We start from the raw sequence: 20,647 nt of genomic DNA, 5'->3' as shown, positions 1-20,647 counted from the left end.
TGATTTCTGCTTCCAAAAAAATGTATTTCTAATTTCTCTTGCCAACCTTCAATGACATCCTTTTCTCTTCTTTGTGCTATTCATGAAAGATGTGCAAAACTCAGCACACAATCTTTGCCTTGAGATTAACATATGTCTCTTACTTCCAGTCACCAGGTATGTACTCAAACACCTGCGTCCCTCCACCACAGAACTCCGCAGGACCTTCAAAGAATGTGGGGGCATATCAGCAACAACCGGCGATAATTATCGCTCAGCGCTCTTAGCGTGAGGATAATTATCGCTGGCTAGCGTGGATTTTTATCGCTGAGATAGCGTGCTATTAGCAAGGCTTATCTCAAAAGCGATAAAAATCCTAGCGCTAACTGCCTAACGTGAGATTATCGCTGGAAACCCAGCGATAATCTCACAAAATGTGGCGTTAGCTTGTTGATAGGGCCTCACAAACTTAGCCATGATATCCTCCTTCCATAGGATATCATGGCTAAGTCAGTCCTGAAGCAGGCGTAAGGAAAGTAGCGATAACAGGGGTTATCGCTACTTTTCCTGCCGCTATGCTTCATAGCGTGGGGCTTGGTGATAGGAGAAATGTTGCTTAGCGACATTTCTCCTGTCATGTCAGGTCAGGAACGCCCACTTAGCATCTCATTAGAGATGCAAAGCTGGGCGTTAAGATTTCGTATGCTAGAGCAAGGTTTCACGCGTTAGCGTGACCTTGCTAATTAGGCGATAAAAATATCGCCACTTTTCAGCCGAAAACAGCCGCAATAGCGGCGATAATTTTCTATCGCCCCGTTGTTGATATGCCCCATGGTTTCCAACAATAACATCGCTTCTTTCCCCAATTGCCTCCTTCCAAACATTGTCCACATCTTTCTTCTTCATTGTTTTCATAAACCTATGGCCAGAATTACTAATATTTGACACAGCGCAACACAGCAAGACAACTTGCTGCCCTGCGCTGCGTCAAATGGAGAGAGCAGGAATGCCCATGATTCCTAACATATGGCGCAACGCAGGGCTACGCAAGTGGGCTTTGCATGGCTTAGTAAATCTCACTGAAGCTCTAGAGTTGCCTTATACTGTCTAGCGTGACACAATGGCAACGCAGGAGCTTCATATATCAGGGCCCAAGTATTTTTAGGTCTGGCTCAAGAAAATATAGCTACAAGAGTGCAGACAATAGTTATATAGTGTAGATATAGATGGGATGTTTGGAGATGGAAAAAAGTGGTAAACACTATGAAGTGTGTATTGATGTGATGCCACTGTACTCTGCAAAAAAACAATATTTGAAGTTAAACTGTGCCTCTCCTTTAAATAACAAGTTTGTTGAGTACGTCAATGTATAAAATTAGATGAGGGGAGTGATAGATAATACAGCATGCCATTTTATAGATGCTGTTCTCATTGCAGAAGGAATCTAAATCAATCAACTCCTTTTTACGAAGGACAAGTCCCATTTATTAAGGAGTTGTGGAGGTCTGGGACTGATGCAACCCAGCAGCATATTTGTATTGATTAAAAGCTCAACGTCCTGTTGAGTTATGCTTATGCTCTTATATTTAGTGTACAGCAGCCATACTTAAAGGAGCTGATTCTTTCCAAAATGAAACAGTCCTAAGGCCCTTGTTGGGCATGCTTCATTGTAATGCTGATATTCTGGGAATATTTGTTTCCTACTCCATCACAATTAAATATTATGATTTGAAATGCACTCCCGTTTTTCTTTATATTTTCGAAATGTTTACCAGAATAAAGGCCTTAAAAGCCTGAATAACATGTGGTGATCAGAGTGGAAAAAAGATTCACATTGTTATTGCCCAAGTGCAAGCACCAAAATTTTGGGATCTCAGGATTTCACTTATTGGGGAAATGCTGATCTGTGTGGTATTCGGGAGTGGGCAAACTTCCTGTTTCCCATGTGTAGAAATGGATGTGATATTACTTCTAATTCTGCCATTTGAGCATTTTCCTCCAGCGGATTGGAAAAAAGGAGGAATTCTGTAGAAACCCTCTGCAAAACAGGACTATTAGCCATTGAGGAATGCAAAGAAAAAAGCCTTTTTGTGCCACCAAGGCCGGCCATTGAAATTAACTACATTTGCATTACAATGGCTGACACCTGACGTTGGTCTGCAAAGGAACTTCCAGCAGGCGAGCCTAGTGTGTCAATTGTCAGCCAGAAGGACCCCGCTGGCAGGAACTACACTCATACATCTCTGGTGGGGAAGTTGTTTTGAGGTGCACTCTGAGGGACTAGACTAAGATAAATACATTCCTGAACACTTCACAGTGCTTCAAACAGTAACTGAGCATTTTGTTTAAAATTCCTGAGCTTCCCTTTCCATGCAGGAATCTGCCCAACCCTAGGGGCATCAGCAATTCTCGATGAGGAATTTCTGAGAAAGAGTTTTTGACAGACATGCAAAGAGGACCTACAAAATGCTGGTCCTGTTCCATTAAAATGCTAGTAGACTTTCAGAAAAAGTGGGCTGCCCCATAAAAAAGATAGTAGTCTTTGTGACTGTAGTGTGGCGGGGTAGGCCCCAAGGCTTCGGCCAAAAGACTACACCACAAGGTGACTACTGCGGTGGTCTAAAAACTGACAATGCCTGGCCCCCTGGGCTATTTATTCACTTTCCCGGCCCTACGCCAGACGCCTCCGCTACGTTTACACCAGCAGGTGGATACAGTTCTCCTTAATGCGCAACATATAACATGGTGCTGCCCAGTATCCAGCAACACTACATTTCTCCTTCGTGAGGAGATACACAACACCTCAAACTTTGAAAATTAAACCATCAATAATTGCAATGGCACCCCACTACAGCCCAGAACATGACATATGTTTCACCCCCTCTCTCTTACTAACTGCCATGGAATGGATATCTCTTCTCACAAATGCAGCACCAGCATCAGTCCTAGGTTAGTCTCACACAAAGTCATTGTACTTCTGAGACGGCTCGAGGTGGGGGTCACAGCCGATACTGCCCTTGGCCACCCCTGGCCAAGTAGTGTGGCAAGGATCTTCCCGGACTTGCTGTGCTGGCAGCTGTTGGGCTCCAGCTGGGTGCCACCGGGATATGTCCATAGTGTCCAGAGAGGGGACTTGCGATGGCATTAAGAGCAGTTCTTCTGATTGTGTGCCCTGTTCTTGGTCCTGGCTGTCATCATCTTCACTGTCATGGGGATTACCGGCAGCTGAACCTTCCTGTGGTTCAGCAAACCTGGGTACAGTTGTTGACTTCCGAGGGACTCTCTTGAACTGGGACTCATTCCATGTGATGCAGTTATGGCCTCCCTTGGCTGTTACTTTCATGCCTTTGATGTCTGTGACAGTCCATGGATTAAGTTCAAAGGGTAGTCTAACCTTTCCACCAGGTGGCGGTCCCTCAGTAAAACGTGATCACCCCCTTTGATGTGACTTTCTTTAGCCCACCGCTTTTGGGAAGCATATTCATTGTTGTGTATTCTTCAGGAGTCCAACTGATTCGAGGGGTTGGGAAGTTCCTCCCATACAGGGTGATGGGTAACAGTACCCACTATGGATCTTCCAAAACACACCTTGCTTGGGGAGACACCTGTTGTGGAGTGGGGTGTGAGTCTGGATTCCCGTAAAAATTGGTACAAAGCATATTCAGAGCTGATACCTTCTGCCACCGCAATCTGGATTACTTTGGTGAGGGTTCTCATCGGACACTCAACCTCCCCGTTGGCTTGGGTACACTGAGGGGTTATGCGGCAGTGCTTGATGTTTTGAGAACTCAAGTAGTTGCCGAACTCGGAGCCATTGAATGGGGGACCACTGTACATGCAGATTTCTTCGAACATGCAGGGAGTGGCCATAAGCTTCCCCAGCTTGGGGATGACTTTTGAAGCGGAGGTCATCGCCACGATTTCGACCTTGGAATATTGTGAATAGTCATCCATCACGACTAGCATGTGTGTTCCACCAGGAAGGATGCCGAAATCTGCACTCACCATCTGCCACAGGGTACTAGGGTCAGCTTCGGTGATGACTGGTGCAGGGCAGTCAGGTGTGCTTGTTGCGAGGCAGACTGGGCAATTTTGCATTAATGCTTCCACTTTCTGGTCCATACCCAGGAACCAGACCTTGCTCCTGAGCCTGTTCTTAGACTTCACGATGCCTTGGAGTGCTCCATGCGCCCAGAGTGCTGCTTTCTGCGCCAGACTTTCAAGCAATACCAACCTCGGACCTCTAAACAGACACCCTTTGCTAGCACCCAACAGCTGCTGGCAGACGTGGTATAACGCTCTGAGGATTAATTGGGCTGCCTCGGTGCAGAAGAAAGTTATGTTTTGGAGTGGCCACCAGTCACCAGTGTCCGCCTTGATGGTGATTTGTAAGCAATCATCACATTGGGTGGCTTCCACTACTTCCTCTAGGAACATCAGGAGTGGTTTGGTGCAGTCCACAATCATCCAGACATATTTTTCAGTTTCCGGAGCTTCGCTTGTCTCAGGGAGCATGGCTGGTCAAGCATGCCTGGACAAGAAATCAGTCAGGATCCAGGTGCCAGGTCGGTATTCCACGGTGAACTGAAAATCCTGTAGTTGCAGAATACTCTTTTCATCCTCAGAGGAGATCTTGATGAGGGCCTTTGGAAGAGTGGGATCTGTGGTTTGTGGTCTGTGATGACAGAGAAGGGATGGCAATACAAGTACATGTAGAAGTGTCTGCAGCCCCACAGGATGGCAATAGCTTTGTGGTCTATTTGTGAATAGCGCTGCTTCGTGGGAGTAAGCGTGTGGCTGGCATAAACCACTGGGGACCATTCTCCGTACTCCTGCCGTTGGGCCAGCATGGCTTCTAAGCCTGTAGGGCTAGCATCTACCACTAGTTGTGAATCTCTCTGCAGGTTGAATTCAATCAGAGTGGTATCAGCTGACAGGGCGGCCTGGGTCTGTTATAATTCTTCTTCCTGCTCGCATCCCCACACCCAAGGGCTGGATGGCTTTGTGAGGTTTCTGAGTGGGCCAGTGATGTCCGACAGGTTCTTCATGAAGCACCCACAGTATGTCACTGTGCCCAGGAAACTGTGGACTCCTGACACCGATGACGGGATGGGGGCTTCCTATATGTCCTTTAATTTGTCAGGGTCGGGACCGATGCCTTTATTTGAGAAGCGGTACCTGAAGAAGCTGATGTCTTTTTGCAGGAAGTCGTATTTCTCACAGTGTAGCGTGCAGGGGGTATGGGCTGAGTTAAGTGAGGGTACTCACTGGGCAGACGGGTGAGATGGTCCATGCTACAGTTTGGTCACTGACGAGCATCCTATGAAGAAACTGTGGCTGTTAGGTGATTTCTCAACTGGGTGGTAGGTGACCCAATGTCCTGATCATGGCTGAAAAAAAGAGGATCTACTGGGATTCAGTTGGCTAAGGTTGGGCAGAGTGACAGCACATGAGATTGTAACAATATTCGGGCCCCAGGAGAGTACAAGTAGGGACATGTTGGAAGAGGTGGGGGGCATGTGTGGAGCGTGGTAACATAACCTTGACCCCTTGGGTCTCTGAGTATGCCACCACCACAATCAGGGTAACCCACTAATTAGTCAGAAGTGTCTGCAGAGGTGTACCCATGCTAAAAGCTATGGGACCTGAAGGAGATCCTATGTCACAACCATCTCTGGTAGCCCTCTGTAACAGACATGAAGCTGGTGAATTAAAAATCCAGGACAATAGCCCGACAACTACAACATTCATGCAATAACTCTTTCAGACGTTTGCACCCACATCAACATTTCAAAGGATAGAATCAAGATTCCAATCTGTTCTGCTCCCAGGCATCCCAGCTCTCCAGGACAGTCTTTTGTGAATTCTGCCATTATAGGGGCTTCAGCGGTGAGCGTGATTTGGCCCGAAGTTGGTGGCATTTCCCCAGCTGTTTCTGTTTCACGCCTGATGCCCAGTGTCGCGATACCTCTGCCAGATGACTCTAGTCATCTGACTGGAAGGCAGTGGAATCATCTCGCAATTGAGGGGTCGGTGCCACTGGCAGTTTGCTGGGTGGGGAGACATCTATCTCTGGGCCATCCCAAGAGTTTAGTCAGCCTTCCGACTGCCCAGGGTCATCAAAATCTAGTCTCTTACCGTGATGGGTGACCAGCATAATTGCAAGAACAAGTAGGACATATTGCAGGTCCAGTTTATTGAGATGGGATAGAAGGGTTAGAAATCTCTTCCTGCTTTACAAAGTCTCCTGAGAAATGTACTGAATGACAGTGATTTTCAGCTCCTCGTGTTCAAATGGGCCATGGCGCTAGGCTTCCTGAATGATTTGGCGGACTTGCTGGGGTCTCAATAAACAAGTTATAACTTGCTGGGGTCTGTTGTTATCCTATGGCCTCCTTGTCCTGAGACTATGGGCTCTTTGGAATTCCAGGGGTGGAACTAATTGGAGCCTGGTGATTTCAGCGAGAAAGTGTGTCAGGAACCGCAGCATGTCTGCTCCGTGTAGCATTTCCAGGATCCCGAAGAAGTGGAGGTTATCTCTGCAGTTAACTTCTTCCAACTCCGTAACTTTGCACTGGAGGAAATGGTGAATCTACTCCTAGTCTATGGAGGCTGCGATTTTATGCTCCACCTATTGCGGCCTATTGTCTTTTTTGTTGTAGGCAATTGTTGAAGGAGGAGAGGTTAGAGCAGATTTTCAAGATATCTGATGTTGTTTTCTCTCGCATTGTCTCTACCAAAGTCATGGAGAGCTGGAGCAAGGTCAGTTCCTTTAAAATGCTGTGCAATATAGAGTCTGTTGTTAGGATCTGTTGTTACCATCCACCTTTAAGGCTTTCTCTGCCACGGCTTTCATGAACAACAGCTGCTTACTGGACTTGGACACAACAGCATGTACCTCAGGGTTGGGTAGGCTGACGTGAGGATGATGTGGCCGGTGCTGAGTAATGTCTGCGCTGCAACCTGAGGACCTCCAACGACCTGCCCTAGCCCTGGCGGTATGAAGGAAAAGCAGCCCCCTGGCAAGGTTTAGTTTGGGGTGTCTCTGGCCACAGTAGGAGAAGTGTGGGTGGTCTTGCCTGCCTGGAGGGTGGTAGCACGGCCCCCACTCCGATGTCATTGAGGGTTGGCTTCATCCCCACCATGCTATCTTCTGTGCCGCTGTTGCTGAGATGGAATGCCTGTGAGGTAGGCCACTGCTCACGTAGGGTAGAATCAGTGATGTTACAAAATGGCAGCTGCCATTGTCCTCTATTTCCATGCTGAGTGGGATCGATGTTGATGAGGCCCTCGATACGAGCCTTAGAGTGGAGCAGAATACGGCACGCAGATGGGCGGGCAAACAGACTCTGCAGGGGCCACATTCGAGATGCCCCGAGTCGGCGCTGGGGCAGCGACGACTGATTGTTGCAGGGGGTTCAAGCCATCAGGAAAGGCCTCACTGCGGCTGCCAAAGATTATTTTTGTTATGGCCTCACTTAAAAAATGATTATTTTTCAAGCAAAGGCATGTTTGCTCTTAAGTAGAATTTCAATAGTCAAATGTAAACACTGTTAATGTCCACATTTAAAAATATTTAAATATGAAGGTAACATCACGTAGGTGTTGTGAATGATATATGAAACCACACTATGTAACAGGTGGACAATATCAAAATGTGTGTTTACCTGGAATGATTCTAATCCATAATGCACCTAAATAAAACATTGTTTGCTCCCTTAAAAGCTCCAATACTGCCATCCTCAATCACAAACACAACTGCTTTTGATTTCACTAATCATTGGTTTACATATTCATGTATCAGATAGCCTCACACTCATTAATGAGTAGTAGTATCCTTGGAACCAAGTAAATGGAATATCAGCAAAAGCTTCACATGAATGTTTATGATATGCGGCCTGGCTCTAGTAGGCTCCAAGTTGATCCAATTCTGTCCAACAAGACTTGGTTATTTTCTTATTTCGTTTATAATACTTTTGAATGTCTTCATCTCTCTGGTCAAGGAGTAAAACTCTCTGCCTGAAGATCCTTTCCATTCTTTGTCATCTTCTTCAAGCAAGTTAACCTAGGCACTGACTGTGTTGTAGGATAACTATTTCTATTGTTATGTGCCTGTGTGAGGGTGGGTGTATTCTACTTCTTTCTATGATGCTGATGATATCAGCCATTATTTTACACCTACTTTGAGCTTGCTCTATTTTTCACTGCATAAAGACCTTTAAACTACTGTGTGTGAGTTTAAATTAAATAAAATCATTTTTATGAATGGGTTTTGTGATGATTCCACTCTGACATGCCCACCTAGCATACATGAAAAAACTGTTTAACATAGTGCAACACAAGGTAATGTTTTTCAGCCATGCAAGGGGAATATGCAGATCGATCGACTGAGATATTTTGGGCACCACACACATGATGCAAAGTCACAGTAAATCTAGCCCTTTCTGCTAAACATTGTATTTCATATCTCACAGTAACTTATTTGCATTCATTGTACCACCACAAGGCTTCATCCTTGCACCTCCCTTACCAGTGGCGTAGTTAGGGGGTTTGGGGGGGTCGGTCCACCCCAAGCGGTAGTGCTTTTGCAGGCGGTGTAGGTGAGCAAGTCATATCTGTCAACTACCACCATCGGCCCACCCCCGAGAACAAGTCATCTGTCACCCCCCTGAACAAGTCATTAACCCCCCCTTACCTACACCAGATGGCAAACTTAGGGTCCGCCGGGTTGGCAGTAGGTCTAGCTACTCCACTGTCTCTTACATGGATTCCCTCAGCCTAATTCTGAGAGTGTGACGTCACCATGCACCAGTGTGCTGATGACAAACAAATATATCTGAATTCCAATCCAAATTACAAAACCTCTCTGGAGGCACAAGTGGTATGAGGATCTGGACCTCACTTATTTAGAAGGCTCCTAAATGTAGCACCTCTACTTCTTAGAAACAATCATTCCCTTCATACAGAACCCATGCAAGCTAGGATAAGAACACTAACTAATCTATCATTTCCTATAGGAAAAATCTCAAATCACACCTACTCAGTTGGTTCCTAACAGAACAGCCATTTTTACCCACTTTGTTGTCACAAGCCCAAATCTAACTTACCTTCTCTGTTTTAATTCTTGAATGTTTAAAAAAGTTTACCTCTCAGTTGCCTTCTAATGCATAAATGAAATTATGTTTGAAGTGCCCTAACAGAGTCCAGGTTGTAGACTGCCACCCGGCCTCCACGATACTATACATTGTATAGTTTCCACACCCCGAGAGCTGGGCGCGGCCAGAGGGTATAAATAAAAGGTGGAGTGATCGCTCTAGGTAACACCGCGCGGATTGCCAGTATACCTGTGTCTATGAGTCTCCCGCTTATTTGCTGGGCATTCCTGAAGGCTAGGCAGCACACGTACCTGAATACACCACGCAGGTGTGCTAGTAACACAAATAAATAAATACATAATTATTTAATTACATAACTAGAAAAACAAAAGCAGATGAGCTGTAACACCTGCAAATTCTCAGTGGCTGGCTGCTTGCTGCAGAGCGATGGCTGTAAATGGCTCTACCATATTCGTCTAGAAAACTTGGTATTTCACTGGGTAAATGGTGCCTTTAGAAGGAATTAATTTAATTTGGTGTCATAATTGATGGAAAAGAATCTTGATTCTACACATCCAGTTATGGGGAGCTAATTCACTGCCACTGACACATGGCCACATTGCAGCAAATCAAATCTATATTGATCTGTTCCGGCGTCATTTTTAGTGAAGGAACTCGGAGTTTTGCAATTTGTGGCTTCCATTGATAACCGCTGTACAGGCGGCAGCAGGGTTTTTAAACTGATATGTTTTTTTCAATCGGAATCCGGCTACTTCTATGAGCTTGTGAGTCAGTTCCTTGGAGGCAATTTGAGCTTTTAAGGCAGATAAGACTTCCCTGGCTTCATGTCTTGACAGCTCACTTGGAAATAAACCTGGCATACATCTTAATATAGTTTGATTTCTGAGAAAAGGAGAAGGAATAACGAAGAGCACATTCCCTCAGTTGTGTATTTCAAGAGTGTTTGTTATACTATAAAAACATAATAAGGATCTTAACTAAAATGGCCCTGTTGATCAATTATCTAGAAGGCACTTGATTTTTTAAATATTTAGCATTGAAATTACTATGGAGCCGCTAGCTGCAGGAAAGATACTGACGATTTAGAGGTAGTTCAAGATTCCATTGAAATTGCCTAACACAGTGTGACGAGACTGTGGCATCATCAAAGCTCGGATAATGCAAATTAGGTTAACCTTGTGTACTCTGATGAAATATGTATTACCTTTTACTGCACATTTTTTTAGTGCCACTATAACATTATAAGTGTTTATATTTAACAGCTGTAGGTGCTGATTTTTAGTAATGTGCATATGTATTGTTATAACATTCAGTGAACCTGACAAGTCAATGATGAACATATCAAATAAAATATTATTCATGAAAAATAGCAACAGACAAACGTTATGAAACAATTCTTTAGATTCAACAGCACAGGGCAGCAGTATCGGTTCTGAAAATGAGGTGGAGAATCACAGAGTAGCAAAACACAGAGGCATCAAACAATGTGCAAACCTTAGACAGAAAAGATACACCTAAAAGAAAAGTGCAAACTGACCCACTGGCTCACAGGAACTCTTCAGTCATCCGTCATCAGAGAAAGCTGTGTGCTTGAAATGAGAGCCAAGTGTGAAAAGACAACCGACGCCTAAGAGGGGGTGGAGAAGCTACAGAGGAAGTAGGATAAACTACAGCAAACACAAATCAAGGTTTTACTATCAATTTCAACCATTTTCTAAGATGTAATATTAACTAAGGGAAGAATGCCAGCAAGATGTCTGCGAAAAAATAGCAGAACTCCCACCCAGTCAAAAAAGCATTCCAAAAACTCCATTATCAGGGTGTATTAAAAAGAAGTTCTCGCTGGCAGAGCTTCTTTCATTTCTGCCATTGTCTCCACCCCCAGGAGTTGGACTATTGCAACAGCCTGTACATTAATATGCAACAAAAACTATTGACACTGCAAAATGCTGCAGCACGTCTCTTGTTCGGACTACCTAAAAACATCAATCAGCAACTTTTGCATTTTAACCCCTTCGCTGCGGCGCTGGGCGGGTGCGGGGTGAGCGCGGCGCCGCCATGCTCATGATGGAACCACGCTGTCATGAGTCACGGGCGAGCTGTGCTCATGACGGCGTGGTTCCGTCACGACTCCGCCCACTTGCATTGTTCGCCCGCACAGGCGGGGAATCAGTGCCGCGTGGGCGGAGCGGCCGCAACGGCCGCAGTTATGACGGAACCACGCCGTCATGAGCACACGCCACCCGTGGCTCATGACGGCGTGGTTCCGTCATGAGCACGCAAGGGGTTAAGAGCTATACTGGTTAACCATAAACAAAAGAATAGCCTTCAAGGATCTGTGTATTGCCTGGAAGGCACTTCACAATACTGGACCAGAGTATCTAATACAACACTTTTCCTGGTATATCCCCACCAGACCTTTACGCTCAATGTCTGAAAAAATGTTATAGTACCCAAATTCAGAAAATTCCACTGAGGAGGCAAACGTTTTGTTGTTTGCATGACCAAGCGATGGAACTCTCTCCCTCTCAAATTGAAAGTCTAATGTACAAAATGAATCGCATGATTCCCTTAAACGGAAAACAGTTTCCTGGCTAAACCACAATTGTGGGTTCCCCGTCAACTACTCGGACCAGATATTATCAACTAGACGGGTCCCTTGGATTGGGAGCGCCAGGAAAACTTGCAAAGGTGATTGCATAATCGTTAACTTTAAACATCCCCAACATGTGGCGACTGTACTATTTAGAGCAGCATCATTGGCACAGGGAGAGAATAGTGTGGATGTACATTCTTTAGGTTATTTCTACCACCATCTAGCTAGGACTCCGCAGATTAATATTCCAAGCATGTCCCAAAATATTAATCAATGTTTACCATTTCAGATCAACACAAATAATAGGTATTTGGCACTAAGTACCTTGGATCAGAATGACTGACTAATGTCAGCCAATGCGCCAGACGTGGAGACCAAGATAGCAACACAGGGTGGGGACAGGACTTTGACCACAGTGGAACCTAACGATGAAATTGATCAAATAAGGATGGAGACCCCTATAATATTATATGATATCCCGATACCCAATTCTATGACAATTGTTGAGCCCTATATAAGTCCAAGGACAAATAATGCTATCCTGGGCGAGAATGGGCAATGTGGTACCAAGCATATTGAGAATGGGGGGATAACTACTGCAAAGCCGTCATTACATGAAAATAATGTTTCAAGTAGCACTGCGGATGGTGTAGTTGAACTTCCATCTGTTAGACTAACATCATGGAATATAGCAGGGCTAATCAGGAACTTGCAGGATGAAGTTTGGTGCTCCTACATCGAGAATTATGATATTATCCTCCTTCAGGAGACTTGGGCTATAGAAACACTGCATAGACTGGGATATAGAACATTCAGTTGTGGCGCAGTGCCGTCAGCAAGAGGAAGAGCATCTGGGGGTTTGGTGGTATGGATAAGGGTTACCTTGGAGCTTGACATTACACTACTGCTGATTGCTTCCCCCGATCTAATGGGATTAAAAATAACAACAAGGGGAAAAGAAATCGTATACTTATTAAATGTATATAACAGACCGCATCCTCTTAACAAAGAATCACATGTGATAGAACTCCTTGATTCTTTTTTAAATACTTTAAGTCCAAGTAAACAGATAATTGTTGGAGGAGATTTTAATTGTCAATATGAGCCAATATTGGGCTTGGATACTCTATTTGAAGAACAGGACATAGCTAATAATGTCCTGCCCTTAGAGTCCAATAATATGGTTAAAAATTCTAGAGCAGCTATGCAGATTTTACAAACCTCAGTAAATCATGAATTAAGGGCGTGCAATGGCCGTTTTCAGTCTGATAGACCAGCGGCTCCAACATTTGGCAGGGGAAACTATAGGTCACATATAGACTTTTTACTGGTCTCCATGAGTCTATGGTTTCTAATAATAGATTTTAAAATAGACCACAGAAGAGAGAGTGATCATTTCCCCCTCCAATTATGGTTACATCCAGAGCCTTTTATATCTAATATAAACATGGAAGCCATGCTGAATAGCCCCGCTGGAGAACTCCAGGTTTCAAACAATAAGCGTGCTATTAAGTGGCCCTATATTTTGGCCAAGGAAGAAACGATGGCAAACATATACAACACCTTTGCTGATATATTTGAAGCACGCCAAATGCCTGCTCCAGGTACTCAGGATGTTTTAGATTTACACCATAAATTGGTAGATTCATTGACTTCCCATTTAAGTAAAATCTACAAGAAGGATTCGAGCCAGAAAAATAATCATTTAGCGACAACAAACCAATGGTATAATAAGGATTGTCGTAAAGCCAAGACTGACCTGATCCAGGCTGTAAAATTAAAGAATTTCCAGGGAATCCAAGATAGTAGATTAGCATATAATAAAATATTGGCCCAAGCAAAAAAAGCATGGGACGATGCTCTCTGGGATGACCTTATAAATGCTGCCAACCAGAAAGACCAGGGTACATTCTGGAATCTAATCTCTAAAGGAAACAAAAAAGGCAGATCATCCAGGGACATATACCTCGATGAAAAAACCTGGTGTGATCACTTCTCTAAATTATATTGTAACACCAGCGAGGAGATGGTTATGGAGGACCAATGTAATGTAATGTAATGTAATGTAATGTAATGTAATGTAACTAAATTTATAAGGCGCACAGCTACCCACCATGGGGTCTCCCGGCGCCAGCGATGAGGAGGTTAACTGGGATAATTGTCTACTGCGCAAAGAGCCAAGTTTTCAGACCCCTACGAAACTGTGCAAAGATAGATTGACATTTTAGGGATACAGGGAGGGAATTCCAAAGCTTAGGGGCCAGATAAGAGAAGGAGCAGCCCCCCATTCTCGCCAATTTGAATCTGGGGATCACGTAATTGCCCTGGAAGGAAGATCTGAGAGCGCGCGAGGGGACGTATGGGTGGACCCGTGAACGCAGGTACTGAGGTGCCGCACCATGTTTGATTTTAAACATGACGCACAGAGCCTTGAATTTAATACGGCTCTCTATGCGCAGCCAATGTAGGTCCCGCAGACCAGAAGTGATGGAAGATCTCTTCGGGACCTTGCAAAGAAGCCGAGCTGCAGAATTCTGCACCAACTGGAGTTTCTTGCGTACCTCTTGTGTACAACCCAGGTAGAGTACATTGCCATAATCAAGGCGGGAGGTTACCAGAGCTTGGACCACAGTACGTCTTGTTGGGACAGGAAGTAGCCAGAGAATTTTACGAAGCCACCTTAAGATGGTAAAACAGGTAGCTGAAATACTGACAACTTGTTGGCGCATAGATAAAGAATCGTCCAGCAAGAAGCCCAGGTTGCGTACATGCGTAACTGGTTGAGGTACCGGGCCCATTACCAAGGGCCAGTGTTTAGGGCCCCAAAGATGTTTATCTTTGCCCAGAATGACTAACTCGGTTTTATCACCATTAAGCTTTAACAGGTTAGCCTGCATCCACTCAGCAACGCGACCAAGTCCCTCCTGAAGTGTTGAAGAGGGGCATTCCTTACTGGAGGACAGAGAGAAGATGATCTGCATGTCATCCGCATAAGAATAAAGAGATAGTCCCGCCTCCTCCACTATTGAGGCCAGGGGTCGTACATAGATGTTAAAAAGCATAGGGCTTAATGTAGACCCCTGAGGAACCCCATAGGCAGTTGTACGAATGGAGGAGGAGCAGCTTGATGAACAGACCTGAAATGAGCGCTGACACAAGAACGAGGCTAGCCAGGACAGAGCTGGCCCAACCACCCCAGCCTTTTTTAATGCGGTGATAAGAATAGAATGGGACACCGTATCAAAGGCGGCGCTCAAGTCAAGGAGTATCAGTGCCATGGTTTCGCCTTGATCCAGATGACTACGCAGAGTCTCAGTAACCCCCAATAGAGCAGTTTCAGTCGAAAAATTTGCACGGAAGCCAGACTGAGAGGAATGCAGATAACCTGTTGCCTCTATGTGTGCAGTTAGATGGGTATTAACATGCTTCTCCAGAATTTTTGAAAACATTGGTAGTAGGGAGATAGGCCGAAAGTTAGCAAAGATTGTGGGGTCCGCCCCAGGTTTTTTCAAAAGGGGAATCACCATCGCCCTCTTCCAGTCAACGGGGACAATGGACTCCCGAAGAGAGGCATTAAGCAATTCTTGGATCACCAAAAGGGGGGCTGGTGCAAGCTGTCCAAGAATAGTAGGGGGCATGGGATCTAAAGGGGAGCCAGATTTCACCTTCGAAACACACAGGCGTAGGGACTCTTGGTCCAATAACGGCCATACAGAGATCGTTTCCTTAGGAGGAGGGCTCTCATCGTACATAGTGAAAGAGGACCCTCTTTCGGGCAGTGGTGTATTAACTGCCAAAGAATTATGGATAGTTTCGACTTTCGTAATAAAGAAGTCAGCAATCTCATTACATTGGGCTTCATCAAGTATTGGAGGGGCTGGAGAAGTATCTGCCCCTGCCAACTTTTTTATCATAGAAAAAAGGGCCTTAGGACGATTAGTGGCTCTAGAGATGGATTCAGAAACGAAAGTCCCTTTTGTCTTCCTGCAGGCTAGATGATAGAGTTTTAAAGCTGCCCTATAGGTTAATTTACTCTCTGCTGAGTAAGTTTTCCTCCAACACCTTTCCAGGTGTTTGCACTTGGCCTTCATATTTTTGAGGTCCGGCGTAAACCATGGTGCAGGAGGCAAATGTACAAGGGGACGCTTAATGCGAAGAGGGAGATGATGCTCAATAGTGGATGACAGCCACTGTGACACCTCCAAATTTAAAGAGGATAGAGGGCCAAATGTATCCGGGCATGTAGATGTCAACTCGGCGTTGAACTTATCCAAGTTCAGTTTAGACCAAACTCTAAACTTAGTGGCATAAGGAGGAAGGACTGGTGGAACGCCGCTAGCTAAAATAAGGCTAAATTGAACAGCAAAATGATCGGACCAAATAAGGGGGAGTGGTGAAATACTGCAATCCAGCGAGATATTAGATAGAACTGGATCCAGTAAGTGCCCTGCCTGGTGGGTGGGTCCCTGATTACGTAACACCAAATTAATTGCCTCACAATCAGCAAGGAAAGCTTTGCTCAGTTTGTCATTGGTGTCTTCTAAATGAAGATTAAGATCACCCACAATAACTAAATTTGCCGCCTTCAGAACATAAGGAGCAATCAGCTCTGAGAAAGAAAACAGCCACTGAGTGGAGTTATCTGGGGGACGATAAAGGAGAATCCCTGATAGAGTCATGTGAGGTGAAAGTGCTAGTTTAAACAGCCCGGCTTCACAGTCTGGAAGTGGCAGGGCTTCTAACCGGCATGTGTAGGTGTCTTTAAATATAATTGCAACACCACCACCTCTCCCCGAACTGCGATCTATTCTCAGTATAACATAGCCTGATGGAAGAGCATTGGCCACATCCGCACAGGAACTGGCATGAAGCCAAGTTTCTGTGAGAAATAAAGCGTCCGGGAGAGCGGTGCTTAGGAAATCAAATATATGTTCCTTGTGTTTTGGGAGGGACCTACAATTAATACTCCAGAATTTGAAAGTGGCGTTTGCTGCCCCCGTGAAGCTATTGCTGTGGAGGGTACAGCTTGTGTTTATTCTCTTTCATGATTAAACATAAAATTACAGCCTGTGACTGTGCAGTTGGTCAGAGGTCTAGCTGACAAGTCAGATGGCATGCCAACACATTCCTTACCCCGTAAGTGATACAGCTCCTCAGCAGAGTATATGCGGCGAAGGCTACCATCCCCCTCAGCAGGGACATAATCTCTGGCCGCTGGGCGCTCGAGGGCGCGGACGGGCGCAGACGGGCTTGCCTCTGGCGCGCCTCCGGCGCGCCATCGGCGCGCCCGCTGCGCGCTTGCATCAGCTGGAATAAATAGCAGCCGGTGTAGCAGGGGGCGTGGCCCAATACGGAAGCGACCCAGCAACCACCTTCACAAGCTAGGAGCGAGTGATTGTGGCCATCTTCACCATACAACACAGCAGTGGTCCCACGTAAGTCCCCACAGCCCCACACAATTGACGCTACTATTAGTGAGTTAAAAGGAAATAAGGAACAAAGTTCCTCTGATAAAAGTTTTAAATGCAAGTATGGGGGCAGCAATGTTGGCACAGCGGCAGCGGCAAAGATCACAGAGGACCGCTGCGCGCTTGCATCAGCTGGAATAAATAGCAGCCGGTGTAGCAGGGGGCGTGGCCCAATACGGAAGCGACCCAGCAACCACCTTCGCAAGCTAGGAGCGAGTGATTGTGGCCGTCTTCACCATACAACACAGCAGTGTTCCCACGTAAGTCTCCACAGCCCTACACAATTGACGCTACTATTAGTGAGTTAAAAGGAAATAAGGAACAAAGTTCCTCTGATAAAAGTTTTAAATGCAAGTATGGGGGCAGCAATGTTGGCACAGCGGCAGCGGCAAAGATCACAGAGGACCGCTGCGCGCTTGCATCAGCTGGAATAAATAGCAGCCGGTGTAGCAGGGGGCGTGGCCCAATACGGAAGCGACCCAGCAACAACCAAGAGACCAATATATTAATTGATAATACCCATTTACATTTTAGCTTAGAAGAAACTGTTGAAGCACTACAGGCTATTAAAATGGGTAAAGCACCTGGCCCCGATAAAATCCCTGGTGATTTGCTAAAACACGATGTAGAAATTTGGGGACCCTATATTAATTTTTTATGTAATTCTATAGTGGCTGGGACACCAATTCCAGAATCTTGGAAAGGGGCTGAAATTGTTACAATCTTTAAGAAAGGGGATCGTTATGACCCAGCCAATTACCGCCCTATAAGTTTAATAGATCTTTTACAAAAAACTTTTGCCAGACACATTTTAAACAGACTTTTAATATGGATAAAAGGGGCACAGATTTTATCCAAATACCAAGCAGGATTTAGGTTAAAAACCAGCACGGTGGATCAGGTATTTAGATTCATGTGTATTTTTTGGAAATATATTAATATAAGAAAGGGAAGTTTGTATGTAGCATTCATTGATTTAAGGGCTGCGTTTGACCTTGTACCCCTTAAATTACTATGGTCCACCCTTAAAGATATGGCAGTTCCTAGTGAGTTACTCAAAGAAATAATTAGACTCCACACAGGAAATTATGCTAGAGTTAGATGGGGTAAGGGAGGAGAAATTTCAAAGGCTATCCCTGTGAGTCGGGGTGTACGTCAAGGATGTGTGTTGGCACCCACACTCTTTTCTCTATATGTCAACAATATACCCACCTACCTAAGAGATTGTAAACCTGACTCCCCGAAACTAGGAGATGAGGTGATCACTGCATTGCTTTTTGCTGATGACACAATCCTCATCTCGCAAACCCCACAAGGTCTACAAAACCTAGTAAACACTTTTAATAACTACTGTGTGGAGAACGGGCTAGAAATAAACTCATCCAAAACAAAATATATGTCCATAAATCCTCAGAAATCCTTTAGAAAGAATCTGGCCATAAATAACCAAACATTGGAATATGTGGAGAGTTTTAATTACCTGGGTATCATGCTGGATAGTATGCCTTATTGGAAGGGGCAACTGGAAAAAAGTAAACTAACTTTGAAACAAAATCTATTACCTATCCTAAAGGTGCACAGCAGTAGTCAATCTAAAGCAATTACGCCGGCACTAGAACTATTCAAAGCAAAGGCTCAATCGGCAGCACTATATGGCGCCGAGGTATGGGGTTATTCCTGCAACAACACCTTCAGGAAAGAAGAAAATATCTTCATACGTAGGCTACTTAAAATACCATTAAGAACCCCGATAACTCCAGTGTTTATGGATATCAACCTCAAAAGGACTGATCATCAAGCTACATTAAGGCCATTACTCTATTGGGTTAAACTATGGACAACCCCTGAGCTGAGTGATTATAAGAATGGACTGATAGAAATAATTAGGATTGATGAGTATAAAAATATTTCATGGTTAAAACATATTTCCCAGTGGTTCACAAGGCTTGGGTTCTCCCATTTTTGGGAAAACCCTCAGAACATGTCACCACCCTTAAAAAAACTCTTGAAATCTGCTTATTGGGTATATGTTAAGAACGAAGTATCCTCTAGTTCCCTACTAGGTACGCTGACGCAGAGATTCTTGTCCATTAAGGATACTCCTGTATTCGAACAATTTATGGACGAGATAAGACCCCCTCTAGCAAAAATGCTGTATCTACAATTCAGATATGGGGTCCTGCAGATTTCCGCAAGCTGGAGGGGCAATGAGGATGATAGAGGATTGTGTACCCTTTGCTCGCAAGAAGCAAAAGAAGATGATGCTCATCTACTGTTTTTCTGCCCAGTTTATAAAAAGCCAAGGGATCGATGGATTAAACCCTTATGTAAAAACATGGGGGCTCATTTATGAGCCCCTGCGTCACTTTTGCGCCGCCGGTGCGTCACTTTTTGTGACGCACCAGTGGCGTAAAACATGTGCCATGTTGCGCCATATTTACAAAGTGACGCATCTAGGTAGATGCGTCACTTTGTAAACCCCTGCGCCACATTATACCTGCGCCAGGTATAATGTATGCAAGGGGGGCGTTTTGACGCAACAAAGGGTCGTAGAAGTGACGCAGTGAAATCTACGAGATTTCACTGCGCCACTTCTAGGGTGCAAATGCGTCAATTTCTTGCGCCTGCCTCACGGCAGGCATAAGACTGACGCAGGCCCTTTCACATGGGGCTTGCCCCATGTGAAAGGACACATTGCTGGAGTTGCGTCACTTTTGTGACACACTCCAGCGATGCGTCACTTTTGCGCCTACAGATACGTCAGAAATACTGACGTATCTGTGACTCCTTGCGACATGATGCGTCATACTGTAAATATGACGCATCACTGGAGTCGCAGGGAGGGCGCAGTGAAAAGTGGCGCATCACTGTTTTCACGCAGTGATGCGTCACTTTTCATAAATGAGGCCCATGGGGTTTAGACTTTTTAAAGAGGCAGAACGTACACTTAAGTCAAATACTTCACAACCTATAGTGTTCAGCATAAGTAGATTCCTACTTAATGTATATCTCATAAGGAATCAGATAGGCTGTAAACTGTAATATTCACAGGCTGGTCATACCATCTCCTGGCTAGGTTAGACACTATGATTTTTATCTCTCTCCCCCTTTCTTAAATATATTTTAAGAACCTTTTTAAAATATTATCTGGCTTTTAATTAACTTATATTGTTTTTAGCATAGCTGAGATAGAATTTTTTTTTGTGATTGATCTCCACATGTATTGTCTGGAATCTGGATTGTGTATTGTATATGTTTTAATATTCATGTTTGTTGCTTTTATGACAAATATGTCGAAATAAAGCTTGAATTGAATTGAAATTGAATTGAAAGAACTAACCAATCTCCTACATTTCAGGAAAGCACTTAAAACACGTCTTTTTAATGAGTAAATCAATTGTGTCCAGTTATGTTAGGTTCTTCAGCACAAAATCACATTTCTTACTGGCTTCCTTAAATAAGTCAGCACCAAAACACCTTTGGGTGCG

Source organism: Triturus cristatus, chromosome 6, assembly GCF_964204655.1.
Source record: "Triturus cristatus chromosome 6, aTriCri1.1, whole genome shotgun sequence".
Taxonomy (NCBI): Eukaryota; Metazoa; Chordata; class Amphibia; order Caudata; family Salamandridae; genus Triturus; species Triturus cristatus.
This window is presented reverse-complemented; position numbering follows the sequence as displayed.